Source organism: Natator depressus, chromosome 2 (assembly GCF_965152275.1).
Source record: "Natator depressus isolate rNatDep1 chromosome 2, rNatDep2.hap1, whole genome shotgun sequence".
In the NCBI taxonomy this organism is placed as follows: domain Eukaryota; kingdom Metazoa; phylum Chordata; order Testudines; family Cheloniidae; genus Natator; species Natator depressus.
The window spans coordinates 203305428-203328545 of NC_134235.1; the positions used below are offsets into that span (position 1 = coordinate 203305428).

A 23118-nucleotide genomic window follows, 5' to 3' on the forward strand; every position below is an offset into this window, starting at 1 on the left:
AATAACAACTCTAGGGTGCTATGGGCGTTAAACATAAAATTAATTACAAGGCACATTTACATACTGAAGTACCAGTTTATTGACAAACTAATAATCTTTGAAGAGACTTTGACATAATATTACTCACAATGCATATGGAAGCACAAAAATAATTTGCAATCAGCTTCTCAAACAGCAGTTTGCACAAATCAGCAATGCACTCCAGCTATAACCAAAGGCTCCTGAACCATGGGGTGTCTGTCTGTCTCCGTGTCTTTCTCACTTTGTACAGATAGCATTCTGTATTGCTTGCTGGGAAATTCTGCAAGACATGACAGAGGGAAACACAAATCTAAATATTCTTAAGGCTATACCAGATGAACTCCAAGTAGAGAAAATGCTACTTCCCCGATACTGACCATCAGAAATATAATAACTTTCGTGTTTACCTTCATTCAAATGTGCAGCTTTAAAATGTTAAAGGTAAATACTGATATGTAATGGTTCCTTTGAGAAAATTAATAATACTTATGATAACAAATACAGCATGGTTTTATGTAGTCCCTTTCATGCAAAGAATCAAAGCACTTTACAAACGTTAGTCAAGCCACACAACATCTGGGTGAGGTAGATACATGTTATTATAACCATTATACCAATGGGTAAACTGAGGTACCAATAGTTTAAGTGTCCTGCACGTGTCACAGACAGAGTCAGTAATAGAACCCAGGAGTAATGTTTCCCAGAGCTGTGTGCTAACCACTAGATTACATTGCCTCTAATTCACCTTCTGATCACGTTAAATACTATTTAATAAATGATCTTTAATAAAGCCTCAGATCACTTGAACCTCACAGACTGGCAAATGATAAATGGACTGCTTCAAAGATGCAGTTCATAATCAAATCATAAGTATAATTCAGCTTAATGGAGTCATTGTTCTTCTGTGCACCACATACATGCCTGGACACCATTCTCTCTGATTGAGTTTTCCAGGAACTGAAAGGTATGGTCTTCCAAAAGTCAAAATGTGAGCTATCCTGTTCAGTAGCTTAAGCATTATCTGCAGATGCACAAAAGCACACTGGCAAAGCAGTTCAATGAGTGAGGTAGGTGATCCTGTAGGAAACCTTCAAAAATTTTCTCTGATTCAGCTTTAGCTGTCAACAAGGTGTCTGTGTCCCTGTTGATTTTAATACATGGAGCAAGTTGGTGCTGGGATCTGAAAAAGAAGCTGCTGGTTCTGGGAAGTCATTTTGTTGCAAATAATGCTGCTGATCAAAGAGAGCCATATGTAGAAAAGGGCTAAAGAAAGGATAGTAGGCAGTAGTGCACAGATACTGAGTCACACCAACACAGAGATTTGCACTGAAATACCATGGGCCAGATCCTCAGCTGGTGTAAATTGGTGTAGCTCTGTTGACTTCAGTGAAGCCACCTCAATATATACCAGCTGAGGATCGGGCTCTAAGATTGCATTCCTCTGAATTATTGAAGCCAACTGACAGGAACCACTATAGCTTACTGTGTTCTCCAGGGGAGAAAGCAAAATGGAGTTTGAAACATAAGCCAGAGTAGATAAAATGGCCAACCCAGACTTCCTTTACTGGACTATTATGGTATCTCCACTCCAAGCATTGGACATGACCCATTACATTTGAAAGGAATGTTTTTTTCACCGCCTTAAAACTAAGAGGCATGCTACATCCCAAGAGATCTATGAACTACGGACCCTTGTGCTGCCCTGCTTGGCCAAACTGCAGTCCAACCTGCAGACGTGTTTAAAGGGATAGGGATGGAATTCTCTGTGGTAAAACCTGACTTTAGACCAGAAAGAAGTACTTCAAAGTTGTTCCAAGTACTGTTTCCCAGAGCTGTGTGCTTCAAGAGTGGTGGTGGTGGGTTTATTTGTTTGTTTTGTTTTAAATACATGACTAAATCAGTGCCACTAGCCCAGAATTTCTTAGCAATATTACTTACAAACTGGTAGAGGAAAATACTAGAGGAAAGTATGTGTTGATAAGGAAACAAAATTTATTTTCCACTTTCCAAAAGTGTGGATTTGTTTGTTTTAATAAACAATAGTGAGTGAAATAATGGGCCAAATCCCATATGCAGTCTTGGGGGTGGGGGGGGAAGGACACTCATTGTGGTAGGTAATAATTAGCACAATTACTTTAAGAATTAGAAGTACCTTGACAATGGATATATTATATATTGCTGAATGAGGCAGATAGCTGTATTTGATCCACATTCCAGACGTGTTACATTAAATAAAAAGGCACTGGAGACTTCTAATCCACATCAAAATAAAAACTGAGTGATGATTGCAACAGTAAATCAATGAGAAACCACAGTGTTAAAGCACATCTACTACTTTGGAGAGATGTCTCTGACACCCATCAAAAGCCAAAGTTTCTGATGAATGTTCAGTATTGAACAAATTGTTCTATTTAGTTCAGTCCTGTGTCACAATGATCCAGTATGAAAGGAACAAAATATTATGTTTTCATACCATTGGCCTCCCCTGGATGTGCTTATGCCTCTCTAGGATGTGTCTCCTTAGAGAGTCAGGACCTACAATAATTCTGAGAAACAGTACATCACTATATGCTCATCCAATGGGAGATAAATTCTAGTGGACTGCAACATTCCAATTCATGGTACAGACTTTACAGCACACACACTACGATGGGACTAATCAGCCATATTCAATTATTATTTGTATTACAAGAGTACCCAGAGGCCTCAATCATGATGGGGCCCTGTTATGCTGGACGCTGGAGAAGCACAAAATAAAAGTCTCTATTCCAAAGAACTTAAAATCTAAATTAAAAAAAAAAAAACTTGGTAATGTCTAGGAATTGGGTAATATTCTTTCAACCATTTATGAGCTCTTTTTTGGGCCTCCGGGTCTACTGTTGCAGAAGCCACCAGAACCTAGCAAAGCATTATAATTTCAAGTTTATTGTGGTAGGGCCTAAAGGCCCACCAGAGTGCCTAAAGCCCGCTGCGCTCGAGCCTGAACAAACACAGAATAGGAGATAGTCCCTGCCTCAGAGAGCTCATAACCTAAATAGACTAGAAGACATGGGCTGGGGGAACGTGTAGAACGCACAAGTGGAGTGAACAATGTGATGGCAGCAAACAGCATGTTAGTTCTATTTATTTATTTATTCCTGGGGAGGGCAGGGAGTGTTGCTCTTAGGAAGGGATCGGCTAAATGAAAAGAAAATAGAAGGGGAGGGGCAAAGAGGAGGGGGGAAGAGGGTAAGTGGGACAGTAGAGTGAGGCTGTGAAGGAGAGAGAAGAGGAGGGATGGAGCAAACAGCCAAACAACACTGGGCAGAGAAAGTCCAGTCAAAATTGTAGAAAGTTCTGTGAACGTCTGGAGATCCAGAGGTCCCTGCTTTGGCTGTTTCTTCCCCTACTGGCTGGATTCTCTGGCCACTCCTTTTTGTAGTTTTCTCATAAGTGGGGGGAGACCACTGGGGTCCTAGTGACCCCAGAGTGTGTGTCCAAAGGTCTGCACTAGGTCCAGAGGGATGCTTGAGCAAATGGAGACCCCAACGGGGCTTCATTTTACCCCCTGTCCCCTCAGTGCTGCAGTCCCTGCTCTGGCTGAATCTGTCCCTGTTAGCTGGCAAGCAACAGGGTATGTATGTTTGAATATAGTTTGTTAACATGGTTATTTGGAACCCAACTGTCTCTATGTGGTTTCCTCATTTTGTTAACATTGTGTAGAGAGTAAAGATACAATTGTCACGCCGTCGGGAGGGGTTTATGGCTGTGAGTGCCAGCCTCAGAGCAGACACCCCAAACTGGTGGTACGTTCTATAATTAGATTTCACCAACCCCATAACAAACGTGAACTCCTGGATCACTTTAACAGTCTTACCATGGAGTCACAGACCATCCCTCTGGGCTCTCCAGTCTATCTTCCGATCCAGGCAAGCTGGGCTTAATGATAAATGGTCACGTACACTAAAGATCACAAAAGATTCAGATTGCTCCCAGTCCAAAGAGACCAGTCACTTATTCCACATCAGATTGTACCTTGGATCTCACACCAAAGCCAATGTTTGTAGCCAATTCTATAGTAAACTAACCAAGCATTTATTAACTAGGAAAAAGAAATGAGAGGGTTATTTAAGATTAAAGCAGGCAACATACATACACAAATGAGTTACAGTCTATGGTTCCAAAAGGTGACAGAAATATGGTAATCTGCCAGCACCGACTGTCTTGTTAGGGTTGACCCTGGGGATCTCTGCTTTTGTTTCCCAGTTCCAGCCTTCTGAGTGTCCAAAGAGCAAAGAGATGAAGAATTTTCATGTCAGCTGTCTGTATTTCCTTCTTCCAGTATTCAAGTTGTTGGGACGAGCTTTCCTGTACGAAGCAACCTTCATGGGCATGAGAGGCCCATAGCCCAGTCTATGTATTCTGATGCTTCTCAATGGCTTACTTAGTTTTGATAATCCTTCTCGGTCGGTGGGCGAACCCTTCTCCTGCCTGAGTTCACAAGTTCAGAGCAGGCATATTTAGAGTTATAAAGCAAAACTTACATATTACCTTATAACATGGGATACAGACATTACAAGTAAGATTAATGCATGCAGCAACTTACAAGCATTTTACAGAGTCTAAACACTAAACACATCCTTACAAGTCTAACCTGTATCTTGAACAATACTAACATACAGGTGAGCCAGTCTGGTTTCCAGCTATGAGTTTGTCAATGCTCAGCTGAGCCTACAGCCTTGGCAAGAACAGGCACCTGGTCCACTAGCATCATAACAACGTCTTTCAAGCAAACACAAGTGGGGTTCCCTCATCAGCCATTTTCCAGGAGGAACCACTGGGTTCACTTGAAAACATAAAAATGACCCCGCGTTTCATGAACCATCTAAGAATAACTTCTAATGGCTCTGAAGTAATTTTAAAATAATTTAGAACTTCTAAATTGCATTCTCCCATCCCAAATTAAAACATTTGAGTGTGTTTATTCATGTTTATTTTAGTGCTTGCTGTTTTTGTAAAATCCCTCCTTTTGTGTAATTGCTGCCTGCCTCCAGTGCTCTCGGGGTGTTACACAATGTGCTACTGTCATGTGCATTACTCTCAATAATTTGTGTACTGCCAGACGGAGATTTTCCTTGTTGGGAGCAGGTGGAAATGAAAAAAAAGAAGTTCTAGTAAGAAATGCTGTTCTTTTAGTGGGTTTAAAGAAAACCCAGGTCATTAAAATGGGTGTCACACCTTAGCAGAGGAAAATGTGATTATTTCAACATTTGTATTACATTTCTTAATGGATTAGACTGCAAGATCTGACGCAATGAGTAATTTCATACATTGTAAGGCCAGAAGGGATCACTGTGATCAACTAGTCTGCATAACACAGGCCAGAGGTGCTAGCATCAAGCCCATCGCTTCAGGTGAACTACAGCACATACACATTTATAGTAAATTGCTCTTTCATTGCCTTCCCCACCTTGAACTGAATTTAACATCCATGAAAGGGGCTGACACTGGGGAGAAAGGCCCAAACTTTCAAGCTTAGGGCTAGTCTACACTAGGAATTTACATTGATATAGCTACCTCTCTGAGAGGTCTGAAAAATCCACATCCCTGAGAGATGCAGCTATACCAACCTAACACCTGCTGTAGAGAGGTCAATGGAAGAATTCATTGGTTGCCATAGCTACCACCTCTTGGAGAGGTGGAATACTTTTCCCAGTGGGAGAAATCCCACCCACCCACCTTGTCCTTGTAGCTAGTGTCTACATTGCACAGCTGTAGCATTTTAAGTGTAGACATACCCTTAGTTACCTAATCCATATACAAGCACCTATTGAAAATAAGTCCCACCTTCACTCCTTCCAGGGGACTTGTGGATCTTCAGAACCTCTGAAGATCAGGTCACTTATTTAGATGCCTAAGTATGGATTTAAGGTGCCTAGTTTTAGGCAGCCATATGTAAAAGTTTGGGTATAGGGTCCTGTATTTATCCACAGAGCCTGTAGAGGAACTGCCAGTGTGCCTTAGCCGTGTCTGGCAGGTACCACCTCTGAGGCGAGAGGCTAGGTCAGTTATTCAGCCCTTGTCCTCAGTGCTGAGACTGCCAACAGAATAGCCCTGCCAGCTGTGATGATCTGTCCTTCCATTTCAATTGAACCTTCCCAAGTTTCTTTTCCTTCTAGCTAACCTTGATCTTATTTCCTCCAGCACACCAAAAGGTCTATCAGTAGAAATCCCACCTTTAATCTGTTCGTTATACACGTATTTCCATATTACATGCTCATGACCCATTTTATCCTGCAAACTTCACCCTGATCCAACATCATCTTAATTCTTTCATTTATGTCCTAGACAAACAAAAGCAGCTTTTTTTCATCTCCTGTTGTAACTAATTCAAAACTTTTCCAACATTTATTCTGTCATTTTAATCTATTGTGGAGAATGAAGTAGCCAGATAGATGCACAATTTATTTTTAGGATTTTGGATTTGTAAGGTGCAATCTTACACCTTAGAAGAAAAAGTGCAATCTTAGAATCATAGAACTGGAAGGGACCTTGAGAGCTCATCTAGTCCATTCCCCACACTCGTGGCAAGACTAATTATCTAGACCATCCCTGACAGGTGTTTGTCTAACCTGCTCTTAAAAATCTCCAGTGATGGAGATTCCACAACCTCCCTAGGCAATTTATTCCAGTGCTTAACCACACTGACAGTTAGGAAGTTTTTCCGAATGTCCAACCTCAACCTCCCTTTCTGCAGTTTTAGCCGATTGCTTCTTGTCCTATTCTCAGAGGTTAAGAAAAACAATTTTTCTTCCTCCTCCTTGTAACAACCTTTTACATACTTGAAAACTGTTTTCATGTCCCCTCTCAGTCTTCTCTTTTCCAGACTAAACAAACCCAATTTTTTCAGTCTTCCCTTATAGGTCATGTTTTCTAGACCTTTAATCATTTTTCTCGCCCTTCTCTGGACTCTGACCAATTTGTCCACATCCTTCCTGAAATGCGGTGCCCAGAACTGGATACAATACTCCAGTTGAGGCCTAATCAGAGTGGTGTACAGCAGAAAAATTACTTCTCGTGTCTTGCTTACAACACGCCTGCTAATACATCCCAGAATGATGTTTGCTTTTTTTGCAACAGCATTACATGGTTGACTCATATTTAGCCATTATGACCCCCATTCCCTTTCCACAGTACTCCTTCATAGGCAGGCATTTCCCATTTTGTATGTGTGCAACTGATTGCTCCTTCCTAAATGCAGTACTCTGCATTTGTCCTTACTGATTTTCATCCTATTTACTTCAGACCATTTCTCCAGTTTATCCAGATCATTTTGAATTTTAATCCTATCCTCCAAAGCACTTGCAACCTCTCCCAGCTTAGTATCATCCACAAACTTTATAAGTGTACTCTCTATGCCATTATCTAAATCATTGATGAAAATATTGAACAGAACCCGACCCAGAACTGATCCCTGCAGGACCCCACTCGTTATGCCCTTCCAGCATGACTGTGAACCCCTGATAACTACTCTCTGGGAACAGTTTTCCAACCAGTTTTGCACCCACCTTATAGTAGCTCCATCTAGGTTGCATTTCCCTAGTTTATTTATGAGAAGGTCATGCGGGACAGTATCAAAAGCTTTACTAAAATCAAGATACACCCTGTCCACCACTTCCCCCCCATCCAGAAGGCTTGTTATCCTTTCAAAGAAAGCTATCAGGTTGGTTTGACATGATTTGTTTTTGACAAATGCATACTGACTGTTACATATTGCCTTATTATCTTCTAAATGTTTGCAAATTGATTGCTTAATTATTTGCTCCATTATCTTTCTGTGTAGAGAAGTTAAGCTGACTGGTCTGCAGTTCCCTGGGTTATCCTTATTTCCCTTTTTATAGACTGGTATTATATTTGCCCTTTTCCAGTCTTCTGGAATCTCTCCCGTCTTCCATGACTTCTCAGAAATAATCGCTAATGGCTCAGATATCTCCTCAGTCAGCTCCTTGAGTATTCTAGGATGCATTTCGTCAGGCCCTGGTCACTTGAAGACATCTAATTTGTCTAAGTAATTTTTAACTTGTTCTTTCCCTATTTTAGCCTCTTTTGAGCCTACCTCACTTTCACTGGCATTCACTATGTTAGACGTCCAATCACCACCAGCCTTCTTCGTAAAAACTGAAACAAAGAAATCATTAACCACCTGTGCCATTTCCACATTTTCTGTTATCATTTCTCCCCCCCCCCCCCCCCGCACCATTGAGTAACAGGCCTACCCTGTCATTGGTCTTCCTCTTGCTTGTAATGTATTTGTAAAATGTTTTCTTGTTACCCTTTATGTCTCTAGCTAGTTTGATCTCGTTTTGTGCCTTGGCCTTTCTAATTTTGTCCCTACATACTTATGTTATTTGTTTATATTCATTCTTTGTAATTTGATCTAGTTTCCACTTTTTGTAGGACTCTTTTTTGCATTTTAGATCATTGAAGATCTCTGGGTTAAGCCAGTGTGGTCTCTTGCTATACTTCCTATCTTTCCTATGCAGTGGGATAGTTTCCTCTTGTGCCCTTAATAATGTCTCTTTGAAAAACTGCCAACTGTCTTCAATTATTTTTCCCCTTAGACTTGCTTCCCATGGGATCTTACTCACTAACTCCCTGAGGTTGCTAAAGTCTGCCTTCTTGAAATCCATTGTCTTTATTTTGCTGTTCTCCCTCCTACTGTTCCTCAGAATCATGAACTCTTATCTTTTCATGATCACTCTCACCCAAGCTGCCTTCCACTTTCAAATTCTCAACCAATTCCTCCCTATTTGTCAAAATCAAATCTAGAACAGCCTCTCCCCTGGTAGCTGTCTCCACCTTCTGAAATAAAAATTTGTCTCCAATATGTTCCAAGAACTTATTAGATAATCTGTGCCCTGCTGTGTTATTTTCCCAACAGATGTCTGGGTAGTTGAAGTCCCCCATCACCACCAAGTCCTGTGCTTTGGATGATTTTGTTAGCTATTTAAAAAAAGCCTCATCTACCTCTTCTAACTGGTTAGGTAGTCTGTAGTAGACCCCTATCATGACATCACCCTTGTTTTTTACCCCTTTTATCCTTACCCAGAGACTTTCAACAAGTCTGCTATTTCCATCTCAATCTCAGTCCAAGTGTATACGTTTTAATATATAAGGAAACACTTCCTCCCTTTTTTCCCTACTGGTCCTTCCTGAGCAAGCTGTATCCTTCTATACCAATATTCCAGTCGTGTATTATCCCACCAGGTCTCTGTGATGCCATCTATGTCATAGTTCTCTTTATTTACGAGCATTTTGAGTTCTTTCTGCTTATTCCCCATACTTCTTGCAGTATAGAGACATCTAAGATACTGATTTGATTTCCTGCCCCCCAATTCTGTCTTGTCTCTCCTTTATCCTTGCTATAACAGCCCATGCTCCCCCCAGATTCCAAGCCTTCTCCCAGGTCTTCATGTTCTTGACTTACCTGTGGGTTTGGTCACCTGCCCCCTTCGAAGTTTAGAGCCCTCCTCACTAATTGAGCCAGTCTGTATTCAATTATGCTCTTCCCCTTCCTCGATAGGTGGACCCCATTTCTGCTTAGCAGTCCTTCTTCCTGGAACAGCATCCCGTGGTCAAGGAAGCTGAAGCCCTCCTTGCAACACCATCTTTGCAGCCAGGCATTCGCCTCCAGGTGAATAATAATAATTCAATAATAACTGGAAATGTCATGGAAATTGCAGTTCATCTGAATGACTATGAGAAATATGATCAAGTAAGACAACAGCCCAGAATATACAGGTAGATCATCGATGACAGGAGAACATTTGCTCATGTATTATGACACAAAACTGTTATGCAGAACAATCCTATCTATTCTTAGGATTCAATTCCAAAACCCTCCAAACACAGCAGCATCCTCTAGCAGCTGATGAAGATGAAATATCACTAGGTCAAGAGTCTTCTGGTTTGTTATACTTTTGAATTGTAGTTGATTTAAAATAAACCCAGGTGTAGGACACAAACATACTTTTTTCTTCCATTATTGTAACTCATAGTATTGTTTTATGAAAAGTATTTTCTAAGAGAACAGCTCAGAAAACAATATGCTCTTTAATCATATGTGTTACGTTATTAGCTACTTTAGTTGCATATTGCAGTTTTAAAAGGCTTTAACTTTACAGACAATGGATGGGCTTATGAAAATGAAAGCCATAGAAATAAATCATCCTTCAGTAATGAAAAAAAGAGAATGATATAATTTCTATTTGTCAGGGAATAATGATGTCACCATCCATTTATCCTCTGCACTTAAAGGTTGAAGCCATTCAACAAATCTCTCCTGAGCCACATACATCTGTTGCTTTAATGGTGGCTACAGCAAAGCTTTCTGATTAGTTCACACATCATTCATCAATTAGAGCAGAAGGCAAAAGTTATTTCTCCTACCCACAGTGCTTCATTAAAAAAATAACCTTTAATGTAATGAATGATGGCAGAATCTAGAAATAAATAAGATGAGAGCCAGTTCTAAAGGAGGTCATTCTTTGAAGGATTCCACCTCTTTTCTAGGGTGCAGGAAAATGAGGATGGATGCATGGCTTAAAATATGGTGAGAAATTTGTCCTATGTTACAGCTTTATATTGTATCCATTAATGCAACTTGATACATATACCACATTACCTGCAATTTTACCCAAAAGGTAACAGAACAATAAAAACAATACTTAGTGCTTATAGAGCGACTTATATTCAAAGGTCTCATAGAGCTTAGCAGGTACTAATGAACTAATTCTTACCACACCCCTGTGAGGTGGAGAGAATTTGCCTCATTTTACAGATGGGGAAACTGACTCACAGATGGGTTAAGTTATTTGTCCAAGGTTGCGCATGAAATTTACAGCCAACACAATATATTATGTTAAGGCTCTTTCTTGAAAGCACCTCAGAAGTGCTTACACAGCAGGGATGCTAGGACACTATAAAGTCAGACTAGACTTGCACTAAGATGACCCCCTACCAATAGTGTTGTGCACTGAAGGATCATGAAGCACACAAATGATTTTCTTAAATGTTTAAAGTGATGTTCTGCTCCAAACTGTTTCCTGAAAACTGGCTTTGCAGCATGCCAGACGTATTGTCTCAGTGACCACTTATATCACATTTGCTCAATTTTTACCAGTCAAAACATGGGATTTCTCACTACCAACCCAGCAAACTCAACCAGGTATGTAAATATTGGGTTGTGTTCTTTCCAGCTGTCACTTCAGCAGTCATAAAATTAGTGTGAAAAAAGAACCTGGGGCTTGATCCTTCAGTCTTTATTCAGACAAAACTGCTATTGAGGATGGCAGGACTAGGCTCTTAGTTGACAAGTCTGTTCAATGATGCTCAAACCAGCATAGAATCCTGCACTTTTTCTGTAACAAGGGCCTCTGGGGCGAGGAAATAAACCTCTTCCCAGCACGTCCCTGAGTCTGTCCCCTACTACACTCTCCCTACCTGCATTGGCTCTGCAGAGCTACGATAGCAGGAGTGTAAAGCATAAAAACTGTGCACGCTCACTAAAGACAGGGAACCTGATTCTTCATTGATGCCAATGGAATTACACTGGCATAAACTGGTGGAAGAAGGCAGTCTTGCTTTTCAGTTTCCAAGTTGAATTGATAGGGCTGGCAGTGAGGAAAGAGTCAGTGGAGTGACATCAGTGGAAAAATTGACCCTGCCTTTTCATAGACTCATTCTCCCTCAGAAAAGGAATTTATTATCATGATAACAGAAATGCTGACAAAATGATAGCCTCAGACTGAGCTATTGTAATGACATTTAGGGCTTGATTGCAGTATGGGGGCGTGGGGAACTGTACCAGCCCAGAGCGGGAGGACCCAGAAGGCATATGTTGCCACAAGAAGTGAGAGTGCCTCCCAGAGCTCCCAGGTGCATAGACTTAATGGAATGCAGTGTACTCCCTCTGCATAGCCACCACCCTTTCTGGAGTGCCATGTCCCCTCCAGGGTGAGCGTGGGAGCTGTCCCTGCACTCCCAAGAGTGCAGGGCCTGGAATCCTGCCTGGCTTTTATACAGGGGGTGTCATGGGGAGCCTTCACAACTCACACTGTGAGAGCACTAGGCAGTGCTTGCACCCAATGAACAATCTGAATAGACCTGCACATGATATTTGCCCCAAGTCTCAAACCCAACCTTGGATCTGAGGTCTGATGCATTTGAATTCCTCAGTCCATGCTTCCAAAACATTGACAAACCTGGTCTCCGCAAACCTTCCTCCTTGGTGACAAGTATCACTGGGGGTGTTAATGGCCACTAGAGAGGACTCTGGATTTTCATCTCATCTGTGACACCAAATGAAATTAAAACTGCTCATGTCCAGCTCCCACACAAAATCTTTCTGCTACTGCATATAGCTGTAGGGACTAAACCTGCATTAGCTGGAGGATGGCCTTTATCCCATGATGGGCTCTTCCACCTCTAATTTCTATGATCACCAAAGCAGTTTATGAAATACAGTTATCTGATATTGATCAGCCTGAGTTTTCATGGTACCCCTGGGTTATGTAGCATGAAGAATACACCACCCACAAATGTGGTATTGTAATATATCAATTGCACTTGCTTTGTTCCCATTTGTTATCTATTGATTTGAAAGGCTTTGAGATAACCGGGGCTGAGTTTAGTAAAAACCCTTTGTAAACAAGACTTTTGTGTCAGTGGAACAATAGAGGTTCAATACTACTATCAATTTGTGCCCGTGTCTGCATTTGTGCAAGCGGTGACTTTCAAAAGCTACAGGCACAGGCTAGTCTGTACAAAATACGTTTTAAGAGCTGACATTAAAGTTAACGTGGAAGTTCGGAGGTGCAAAATAATTTAAATGCACAGAAGAGGTAGCAATAACGTTTCTAAACCGAGGCAGTGAATTATCTATCTATGAAATATTAAAAATGCAAAGCTGACTCTATTTGCATTTGGAATGCCCCCTAGCTGTTACTGAGGAGGAGGAAATTGCTTTATTCTGAATTCAAGGGCATACTACTTAGTGCTGTATTTAAGTCAAGGAGGACTATCATTCATTTTTATTCTACCACTTAACTTGTCTTATGTAATCTGTCTGGTAGCCACGTCAGTTGCCTTATATTATTTTCAATCACAAGAAGAGAATATATAATTCAATCATTAAACCTTTATTTTCACCTGCTTTGAGACCTCTCCCAACCATAGTGCTACATGTAAATAAGTATGAGCTGTCATCAGCCCAGGCGGGCGATAGGACTAGCAGTGTTGGGCAGCACTCTCCGGAAATCACTTATTGGTAATCAGGGAACGTGGCTGAACTTATTCCCCAGTTTGGGAATATGACGGACACTTTGAAACAAATGAATGCAGCCGCTGTCAGCTGGTTTGACTGCAGACAAACAGCCCATTCCCTTTCACGAGAGGAGAGTAAGTTACCAGGGCACAGGGATCAGGGCTGGCCTTACCATGAGGCGAACTGAGGTGGCCGCCTCATGTGTCAGACTGTGGGGTGCACCACTAGGACCCAGAGTTTCAAAGTTTTGTCCCAAGTGAGGGGGCATGAGGGCGTCATTTGAGCTCCCCGCCTCAGGTGCCAAAATGTTGTGGGCCAGCCCTGACAGGGATCCAAACACATGAGGGCTCGATTAATAAGAACGGGTGAAATCCCAGACTTCGGTGAAAATGTTTTGCTATATGTCAGACCCAAACAGTTTGAGTGTGAAATGTGCTAAAGCACCTTGCTTAAAGGACTTCCTCAAGCCAGGTAGAGTTAAAATTAGACCCCCTGACCAAATGCACTGGTGCATCTATGCCAGCATTAACTGGGGTAGAGTCTGCTCAGGGCCCTGGCAGCAGAAAGTTCACCAAGGGAGGAAGTTACAGTGGTGCAAAAGCAGTAAAGAGCCAGCACATCCCAACAACTTGCGGGTACTGGATGGAAATAGGATGGGACTGGGGTAGCTAATTAAGGTATTCCTCGGCAGCCTCTTTTGGAGTGGGGTTCTGGTGGGATCTATCTGTAAACTAGATCTGCCTTCCTTTGTCAATAACTCCACTTGCTCTTCTCAGGGCTGAGACCCTTTTGGGGCTCCATCACCAGCAGCAATGAGTCTGCTCCACCAAGCTTCGATTTGCTTTGCTGGTGCACATCAGAGAACTCAGGTGTATGACCAGCCGAACACCTCAAAGATTGAACAGATTGAATTTGCTGACTTTTCACAAACAGACCCAGTGGGACGGTGCTCAGAGCCCACATATTGCAAACAAACGAATGTGTTTGTCTAGGTAACTAGTAAGATCTCAGATTATTAAAGTAGAAAGTATTTTTTAAAACCCAGTACGTTTTATCTGATTGTGCTGTTTGTTTAGCTTTTGCATGTCTCTCACCCTGGACAGTAAAAATCAATGAAACTTTAATTCCAATTTTATTGACAGTCGGTTTCACTTTCAGGTTCTCACGGCTGCAGTGTGTTTGGGTTTGCAACCCTACAGGAAAAATGTTTATAGAAAAACAATTATTTCCACTGGAATTCAGGGGGGGAAATCAGGCATGAAACTATTTTTATTGGTCTTAAATTTTGTTTGTTTTTTTTTAATAAAAAATAAATTTGGGGCCAAATTTGAGTTTACAGTATCCCTTTAAGAGTAAATAGCCTTATCCTTTGGAAGGCCACCTTGGGGGATTTTCTGTGCTGTCAGTGAGTCTTTTAGCATGGAGTTTTATTTAAAATAATTAATCCAGAGTTGTTAAAAAAAAAAACCCAAAAAACAAAAAAAAAAAAGCTTGTAGCAACCAGGGGCATATGTGGGACATTTAAACCCAGCTGGTTTTAAGTATGAAAGCCTGCTGGCCATGTATTTCCAAAACTAGGTTTGGTGATTTATTTGTTTATTTAGATTTAAATACTATAACATAAAAGAATGCTTATCTGAGCTCTCAGTACTGTTGCTATTAATTAAAAGATACAATGCAAAAATATCTGGAAACTCCAAAGAGCATCATATTTCCACCCCAACCAATCCCAACCACTAGACAGCAAACATAATACAAATCAAATTTTCCAACTTCTAATATACTCCTCCAATAAAAAGAAAAACCCCTGTCTTCTTTAGCCAACCTTGAATGCCCTTTCAAACAGAGAGTGACAATGGGAGATGGTACCTGGTCCTTGGATCTGGATCAGGTTAAGATTTGGCTCTGCTACATAAGGACTAAGGATTGGGTTCAGAACTGAGAGAAAATCTTGTGGCACATTCTCATGATATTAGAGAAACAAGGTGAGTGAGGTAATACCGTTTATCGAACCAACTTCTGTTGGTGAGAGTCAGCCCAGAACAGCAGTTACCTCACAAAACTGACAATTGATCTCATGAGATTTGTCTCAGCTTTAATTGTGGAGTTCCTACATGAGATTACCATCACCTAGCCTGAAATCTCACAAGAACAACAATTTTCACAAGATTTTGGTCATATTTGAAATAGAAGCAGGAAAGAAAAGAAGGAACCCCAGGAACAAACCATAAAGGTGAGTGTGGATCTGGAAAACAGAATCTTAAATTTGAAGGGATTTGGATATGAGCTTCCAGTTATGACTCATCAATAATTTCCTCCAATCTCTGTACTTTTGTGTCTGAGGTGAGAGCGAAAAGCAAAGAAAGGTGACTGAAAAGGTAAGTGTCTAACTATCTTTTGAATGGTTATCAGAAGTATGGAAAAGAAGATGGCTAAGCCGGAGGTAGTGTAGTTATCATCTGTGCTAGAGAGAATCAGAGAAATGAATGGGACTTAAGAAAAGAGTTTAAAGAAGTGAGAATCAGCACAGTAGAAGAGAGGCAGCAATATAAGTGAAGAATAATACTATGTCTGCAGAGGGAGATTAAATATTATATCCACAAAAATTTGACAGCTGCTGCTATTAGAAGAATTTTGGCAGCCACAACAGAAACATCTTGCATCAGAGTTAAGGACAAAAAGGGTTGCTAAGGGATTCCTTATTGTAGTTGCATTGTACTGTGCAGGGTGGTAAATCAGGAAGTGTTACAGAGAACATTGCTCGGTAGAAAAAATTCAAAAGATTGTTCATTGGAGATTATTGTGACTTAAAAAAATTTGCATCGAAGCTGCAGAAAAGCACATCTTTAATGCTTAGCCATGAGACATTTTGTTTAAATATTAAAGGGGAAAGTTATCCTGACTGTTAAATCAATAACAAATCAGGCCTGGAAATTGTTTTACGATCTCGGACTCTGAGCCCCTTAACTGCTAGTGTCATAAATGATGTCACATTTCAGCAGTCCTGAGGCTGCCAATACTCCAATATGCCAATTTTAATTAAAAACTTTCATCTGAAATACAGCCTATCATTTATTGATGGCGAGAAATGAGCTGCTAGAATGTTGTGCTGAGCAGAATGGAGCATCCTTTCTTTTATAGTCAGTAAACTGCACTCCTGCGGCAGATCTGTCCAAAGACTGCCCCCTCCCACTCCCCGTCTACATTTTCCAAAGAGAGTTGAAATGGGACTCTAATAGCTCTTAGGCCTTGTGCTGGCCCTCTGCACATCAGTGAATTTCACCCACCAATGAAAATCACAGCCCAAATACATCACGTTCTCATTTTTGCTCAGCATGAGCCTGATCTATATTCCACTGAAGTCAGTGGAATTTGCCTTCAACAGGCTACAGATTAGGCCTTAAAGTATGAATTTTGTCAAGCATTAAGGACTCTATATTGATTAAAATCAGGAAACCATTTAGCGTCTGATTGTGGTTTACACGAGGGTCTCTTTACACCACTCAGTGGGGGTAAATGTAGAGGGCTGGTGACAGTGTGATCGGGGATTTAATCAAACATTTTTTCACCTCTCAAAACAAAGTTCTGTTCATTTCCACCATACCTGGGCAAAGAGTCAAGCCGGGGGAGGGCTCTCATTGCCTAAAACTGGTTCATCTGCTCATGCAACATATATTTGCTACTAGATACACTTAGGCATCTAAGTCTTTTTACCTTAAAGACCGTAAAAGAGAATTGGTTCTGGAAGCAATTGATGGTAGGACTGCGGGATAGGAGAGGCACCTGCAGAGCAGGCCCCATGTATATCAAAATTTTGCACCTCCACAAACGGCCATACAATCTACCTTTTTTTTTTCTTTTTTTTTTAAAGGAGCCACACAATTTCCTAAATTGTGCTGAAGCCAGGCTGAGCTTCACTTGTGTGCAGTTTAGGAGCTCTGCATAGCAGCATTGCTTTTCGTCCTACACTGTCCCGAAAACACATTGGAGGGCAACTTAGGATCTGTACAGGAGTCACAAGCTGCTTCTACGCAGAGCTCCTTAGCTGAGCTGTAATGGAGCTCCCTTCCTGTGGGCCTTAGGAGTGTGACCTAGTCGTTACCTCCTCCTTCAAGCTGTCTCCTGCTCACTTCATGTTCGCTAGTGTTTCTGCCAGATCTCCTCAGCCTATTTCACTCCAGCTAAAGGGAGGCTTTCCCTTCACCTGTGGAGCTGGCATTCCAGTATGCAGTGGTAGAGAGCTTCCCCTGCTCCCCAGCTGGCCCCATACTGTCACAGTGGTTCAGCATGTGTCACCCAGCATTCCTCTGTAGGGTGACCATCCGTCCTGTTTGGGACGGGACCGTCCCCTTTTTATGCTCTCTCCCGGACGTCCTGACTTTTTTGGACAAAAACCGGCATTTATCACGTTTTCTCTTCCGACTGATCAGTTGGCAAGAGCAAATAAACAAATACTCTTTTACCAAAAAAAGGCAGGCTGGGGGGTGCAGAGGAACACTGGGGGGAGTGGCAAGGCGAGGTGCAGGGAAGTGGGGCTCAGAGGGGTCAGCCCCAGCCGCGGGAGGCACAGAGCTCTGGGGGCATCAGTCCCAGCCCCAGCCATGGGTGGCACAGGGCATAAAGCTGGGGGGTGTCAGCCCCAGCCACAGATGGCATGGAGCACAGGCGCTCAACACAGCACCAGCCGTGGCTGGCACGGAGCTCGAGGCAGGGGTGTCAGTCCCAGCCCCAGGCAGCGTGGAGCTCGGGAGCAGGGGGGTCAGCCCCAACTGCAGATGGCACACAGCACGGAGCTCGAGGGGGGGGAGCCCCAGTCCTGGGGGGCAGGTGGGGGGGCCCTCTGGCAAGCCCTGCCAGTGGGTGGGGGAGGAGGCTTGGGCGAGCCCCACAGCCATCCCGTTTTTAATTTAGTAAATACAGTCACCCTATTCCTCTGGCATATACAAAGACCCAGTATGCATTAGCAGCACCTGTTTTTCACTTGTGGTGCCTTTTACAAATTATTTCAATAAAACTGGAGATTTGTAAATGATTTTCTAATCTCCACAGGTCTTTGATGAAAAGGTGTCATGCACATTTTGTACTTCAGAAAATGTTCATGGCCAAAGCGATGGGAGGGTTTGTTGAAATAGGAAATGTTAAAACAGAGACTCCAATCAATCCAAATGTTATCTATGAGACCATGAGCAGCGGGTGAGCCACGGGCTCGAGGAGGCTAGCCCACAGGCTGGCCTACCCCTTCTGCCTGAGGCCCCGCCTTTCCCACCCCCACCGGAACCCAGAGGCTCCCTCTGCCCCGGGCAGCAGCCAGTCCCACGGCCAGAGTGGTGGGCAGGCCAGCGGCATGAGCACCGGCTCCAGATGCCTGGAGTCCCTAGCCACAGCCCGGCCCCCACTAGCTCCAGCCCAGGGCCCTGCCATGGGGGAAGACTCAGAGCCACAGAGCGCTGGTGGGAAGCAGGAAAGGGACTGGAGGTGGAGCATGGGCCTGTCTGCAGAGGCTCAACCTCCCCTGGCCTTTGATACCTGCCGTCCATGTACGAGACCTATGAATCGGAACAGTCTCTCTCGCTAACTGTTATGTGTCTAGCTTAAAAATCCCTGTTGTAGATCCAGATCAGAAGCTCAGTCCCCAGGTCAGAACTATCACACGAGATCCATGACTGATAATTAAGTGCAGGCTGAAGTCAAAGAAGCCTTTTCAACAAAAAATCTTTCCAGCACAGTTGCAATTACAGGTGCTTAGGCAGTAGTATTAACCTATGAAAAATGGTTAATACATATCTGACCTTTTCGGAGATTTCAGCATATGGAAACACTGCCAAATCAGAATTTTTTACATTTCTCATGTCCAATACATCCCATGAAGTAGCTGAATAAAACAGATCTACATTTATCCACCAAACCAGAACAAATAAAAGGATTTGTTTAAGCTCTTTATCTTCTATAAACATATGAAAAGTATCCTTTCTGCAAAATTGATGCCTACCTATAAATCCTAGCATTAGCTGTTTCCTTTGCTTTTATATCTGCCCTAGATCTGTCAAAAATGTTTTCACAAGTACAGGTTGACAAGAAGTTAATCCAAAAAAGACAATGTCTAATTGGAACAGGATACACATTACCCAGCCATGCCATTTTACAAGGGGAAAGTAATGCTTTCTAGTTCACATGTTACAGTAATTCCCCTAGAGGCATTATATTGTTTCTGCTAGATCAGATTTTTTGCCTATGTACCATAGATCTACTTACAGCAGAGAAACTAGAGTTATTCTGGGAATTTACACAAAAAGCTTTTGTGAAAAAATTAAGGTTTAAGAAATTGTATGTGCTCCCCTGAGACCTTTCAGCACTTACAGCAAATATATCTCTGTAACTTTACCTCTGCCTTTTCGTGCATAGGAGTTGATAAAAGCAACATATATTGAGCTAGGATATACTTTTTCCACACAACCCACAAATTAGCCAGTGGAACTCATTGTCACAAACTATCATTGAGGCCAAGTGTTTGGTAGGATTCAAAAAAAGGATTTGGCATTTATATGTATTATGAAAGCATCCAGAGTTACAAGAGCAAGGCATTTAAAAAAAAACATTTTGGAAGGTATAAAAAAAGTCTAATTTATAGGGGTTACGTGTCTTTCTCTGTAGGCAGATTGCTCCACAATTACAAAATGCAGGGTTTCTTGCATCTTCTCCTAAGCAGCTAGTACTAGTCACTGTCTGACACAGGATACTGGACAAAATGGACCACTGGTCAGATCCAGAATTGCAATTACTAGGTCACTATACTCCTAGCTGTATTCTGTTGAGATGATTACTCTTAATTGCTTTATCTGAAAAGGGCAGTAATAGGATATTAATCTGGTTATTTACTTTGGGCAACTGTTCCTATGAGATAATATAAAGACTACATTTTGCAGGAGCCTTTATATGAGAGACATTTAGCTAATTGTATTGGCTCTGATGAGGCCCCCGATTTCACTTAAATGAAAACAGAAGTAAAAGGAATGGATAGTTTCATTATGAGATCCAGGGTTCTGCATTTTGTCTTCAAGAAAAATTATTTTCCTCACCGTGTAAAGGTTACACTTTAAATTACAATGTAACTTTTTTGAGCTGTGTTATTTGAATTTGCCTGCCTTAGCCCCTGGAGTATGCCATGAGCCGAGACATATAAGTAATATGCAACACCTAATTGATCCCAGTTGCTGTGTGCGGCTCCACAGTGATCCCCTGGCCAATTACTTGAGCATGTGCAGTAGCACAAACAGCGGAGGATGTATTGATACCAATAACAGCAATAGCACAAGCAGCAATGGCTGTGAAGGTCCTGCACTGTGTGCTAAATAATCCCTGGGAACTCTGCAGTGATGGAAACTGCTCCCTTATTACTAAACACAATATACAAGATTCAAGCTTCTTGCTCCCATCTTCAAGGCCCTTCACAGCTTTTCACCTCTTCTTTTTCCTTTCCACTCTTGTTTCTTTTTGCATCCTTCCAACCCCCATGCCAGCACAGACAACTCATTTATCCACACCTCCCACAAGCATCTTTACACCTTCTTCTATGCTGCACCCTACCCATGGCTCAATTTATAAACTGCAACGTACCCACAGAGCAGCTCAGCTGATTGCAGCATGCTGCACTATGGGATGTGCCCCCAGAAGATTCAGCACCACACACAAATGAGTATGGGGCATTACAGCAACCCCACTGTTATTTTGCAGTGTGGCTAAGCTAACTGAGAGAAGGAAATCTAATGCAGATTACCTGAGATAATTCTGCACTGAAGATGCACCCTAATAGGCTGCAAGGGAGACCTTCATATACACACTCTAGGGAAACTAGGACCCAGATAGTGTCCCTCCTCCCCACCCTGTGACCATGGGGGGAAACTTCAGGGGGGTATCGGCCAGAGTCTCTAGGCGGTAAGAACAGCTGCCGGAGAAGCCAAAGCGGGGACGTGTGGACACTCAGAGAACTTTCTACAGTTACTTTCTCTGCCCAGTGCTGATTGGCTGTTTATTCCAACCCTCTCGCTCACAGCCTCTTCACCTCAGCTTCATTCCACACCTGCCCCTTCTACTTTCTTCTCCCCTGCCCTGTCCCGTGCCCACCCTTCCCTTTACTTTTCTTTTCTTTCCACTTAGTTGATCCCTGTAGTATCTTCCTGATTAACAGATTGCTCCCAAGAGACTTCCTTCAACAGAAACTATGCACAGCAATGAGGGAGCAAAACATCCTGCTAACCTGAATAGCTGCAGCATGTGACTACCCTGTCCTGGGCTTCTGTGTTTCTCTATGGCAAACGTCGTCTTAATGAGACAAAGCACCTCACACGTAGGTAGGCCCAGGACTGGTTGCTTGACTCTATGTTCTCCCGCACTCTCTGACACTTAAATACAAAGGAAAAATGACATAATCAATGTGCACTCGCCCACCACTGGCATTGTTCCTGTGTTATAGTCTTTCACAGACACTTTTGACTTTGCCACTTTTACATGCTCCTTACCATCCCCGCCCAAGGAAACCCACCAAAAATTGTGGAACTAATATGCTGTTTGCTGCTATCAGATTGTTCAGTCTCTTGGTGTGTTTTACCCCTTCCCCCAGCCTCTGTCTGTCTTCTCTATTTAAACTGTAAGCTCTTTGGTGCAGGGACCTTCTGTGCCTCTGTTTATACAGTACTTTGCACAATTGAGACCTGTTCTCAATTGGTTCTTAGCCACTACCATAATACATGTGATTATTAGTATTAATATCAATATTAATAATTAATAATAATTAATAGTAGCTTACATTGTAAATCCTCCGGTCAGCAAAGCCCTTAGCACATGATTAACTTAAGGCACATGCCCAAGTTCCAGTGGACTGCTCGGGCGCTTGAAGAGAAGCCCATGCATGAGTGTTTAGCACTGTACCTTGGGCAACTTCAGATGGTTGTGTACATTATGCTGCAGGCCAAAGGTTAATAAGAATTCTGTGTGTCCACTGAAAGAAAAATGGACCCTGTACTTTGGATATAGAATTCTCAGCCCGCCAAGGCTCTCAGATCCATGACACAAGAAGGGACAATCAGACACCCTGATTCATAAAATAACTGTTAGATTTGTTTGTTTGTAGAATTACAGTAAATAAATGCAATTCCTAGATTTTGTTTCTCCACATATAAATTTTATCTAGTGATCATTTCTAAATTTCAGTATTTTAGACAACTGGCATACAATTAGATAATATCACAGTTGAGCCTGTATTAAATATTCATTTTCTCTATGTAGTATATGAAGTATAACTATTTGAAATCAGAAAATCTACAGTGTTTGTGAAAGCCGATAAATGATGAATAGGGGGCATGAACATTCATTAAAAAATCTAAACAAAAAATTATCTTTGGCTTATCCCTTTTGATAAAGCCAGCCCAGGCCCTAACCACAATGAATACAATAAAAAATAGCAGTAGCAGAAACTTTAAATTAATTTCCTTAGCATAAATCAAGATTTATTACATGTTCACTTTCATGATTACACATTTCTGATGTAAAAACAAAGTAGAATAACACCAAGGAACTGCAGGGAATTGCAGCTGTATTTGGAAGGCCTTCAGAAAGATGTATCCAGTCTTGCCCTGTGCTCCTCTTCCGCTGTTGTGCTATTTCAGTCAATGAAGCTCTGCTCATTGACACCAGCTGTGAATCTGGCCCATCTCTATATATCCACATTCTGTGCTTGGATCTTCTATATTGTTTAATTTGATCTCCTAGACAACTTTCATAACATGTAATGTACTTAC

The 23118-nt window shown here is 42.0% G+C and overlaps 1 long non-coding RNA gene across 1 annotated transcript; it reads right to left on the bottom strand.

Moving 5' to 3' along the window:
• Positions 1 to 254: 254 nt before the first annotated feature.
• Positions 255 to 22247, bottom strand: LOC141981698 (uncharacterized). The gene is made up of 3 exons (XR_012637886.1): positions 22128 to 22247; positions 9488 to 9756; positions 255 to 301 (listed from the first exon to the last, which is right to left on the bottom strand). It is a non-coding gene; the product is annotated as an uncharacterized LOC141981698 (long non-coding RNA).
• Between the last annotated feature and the right edge of the window lie 871 nt (positions 22248 to 23118).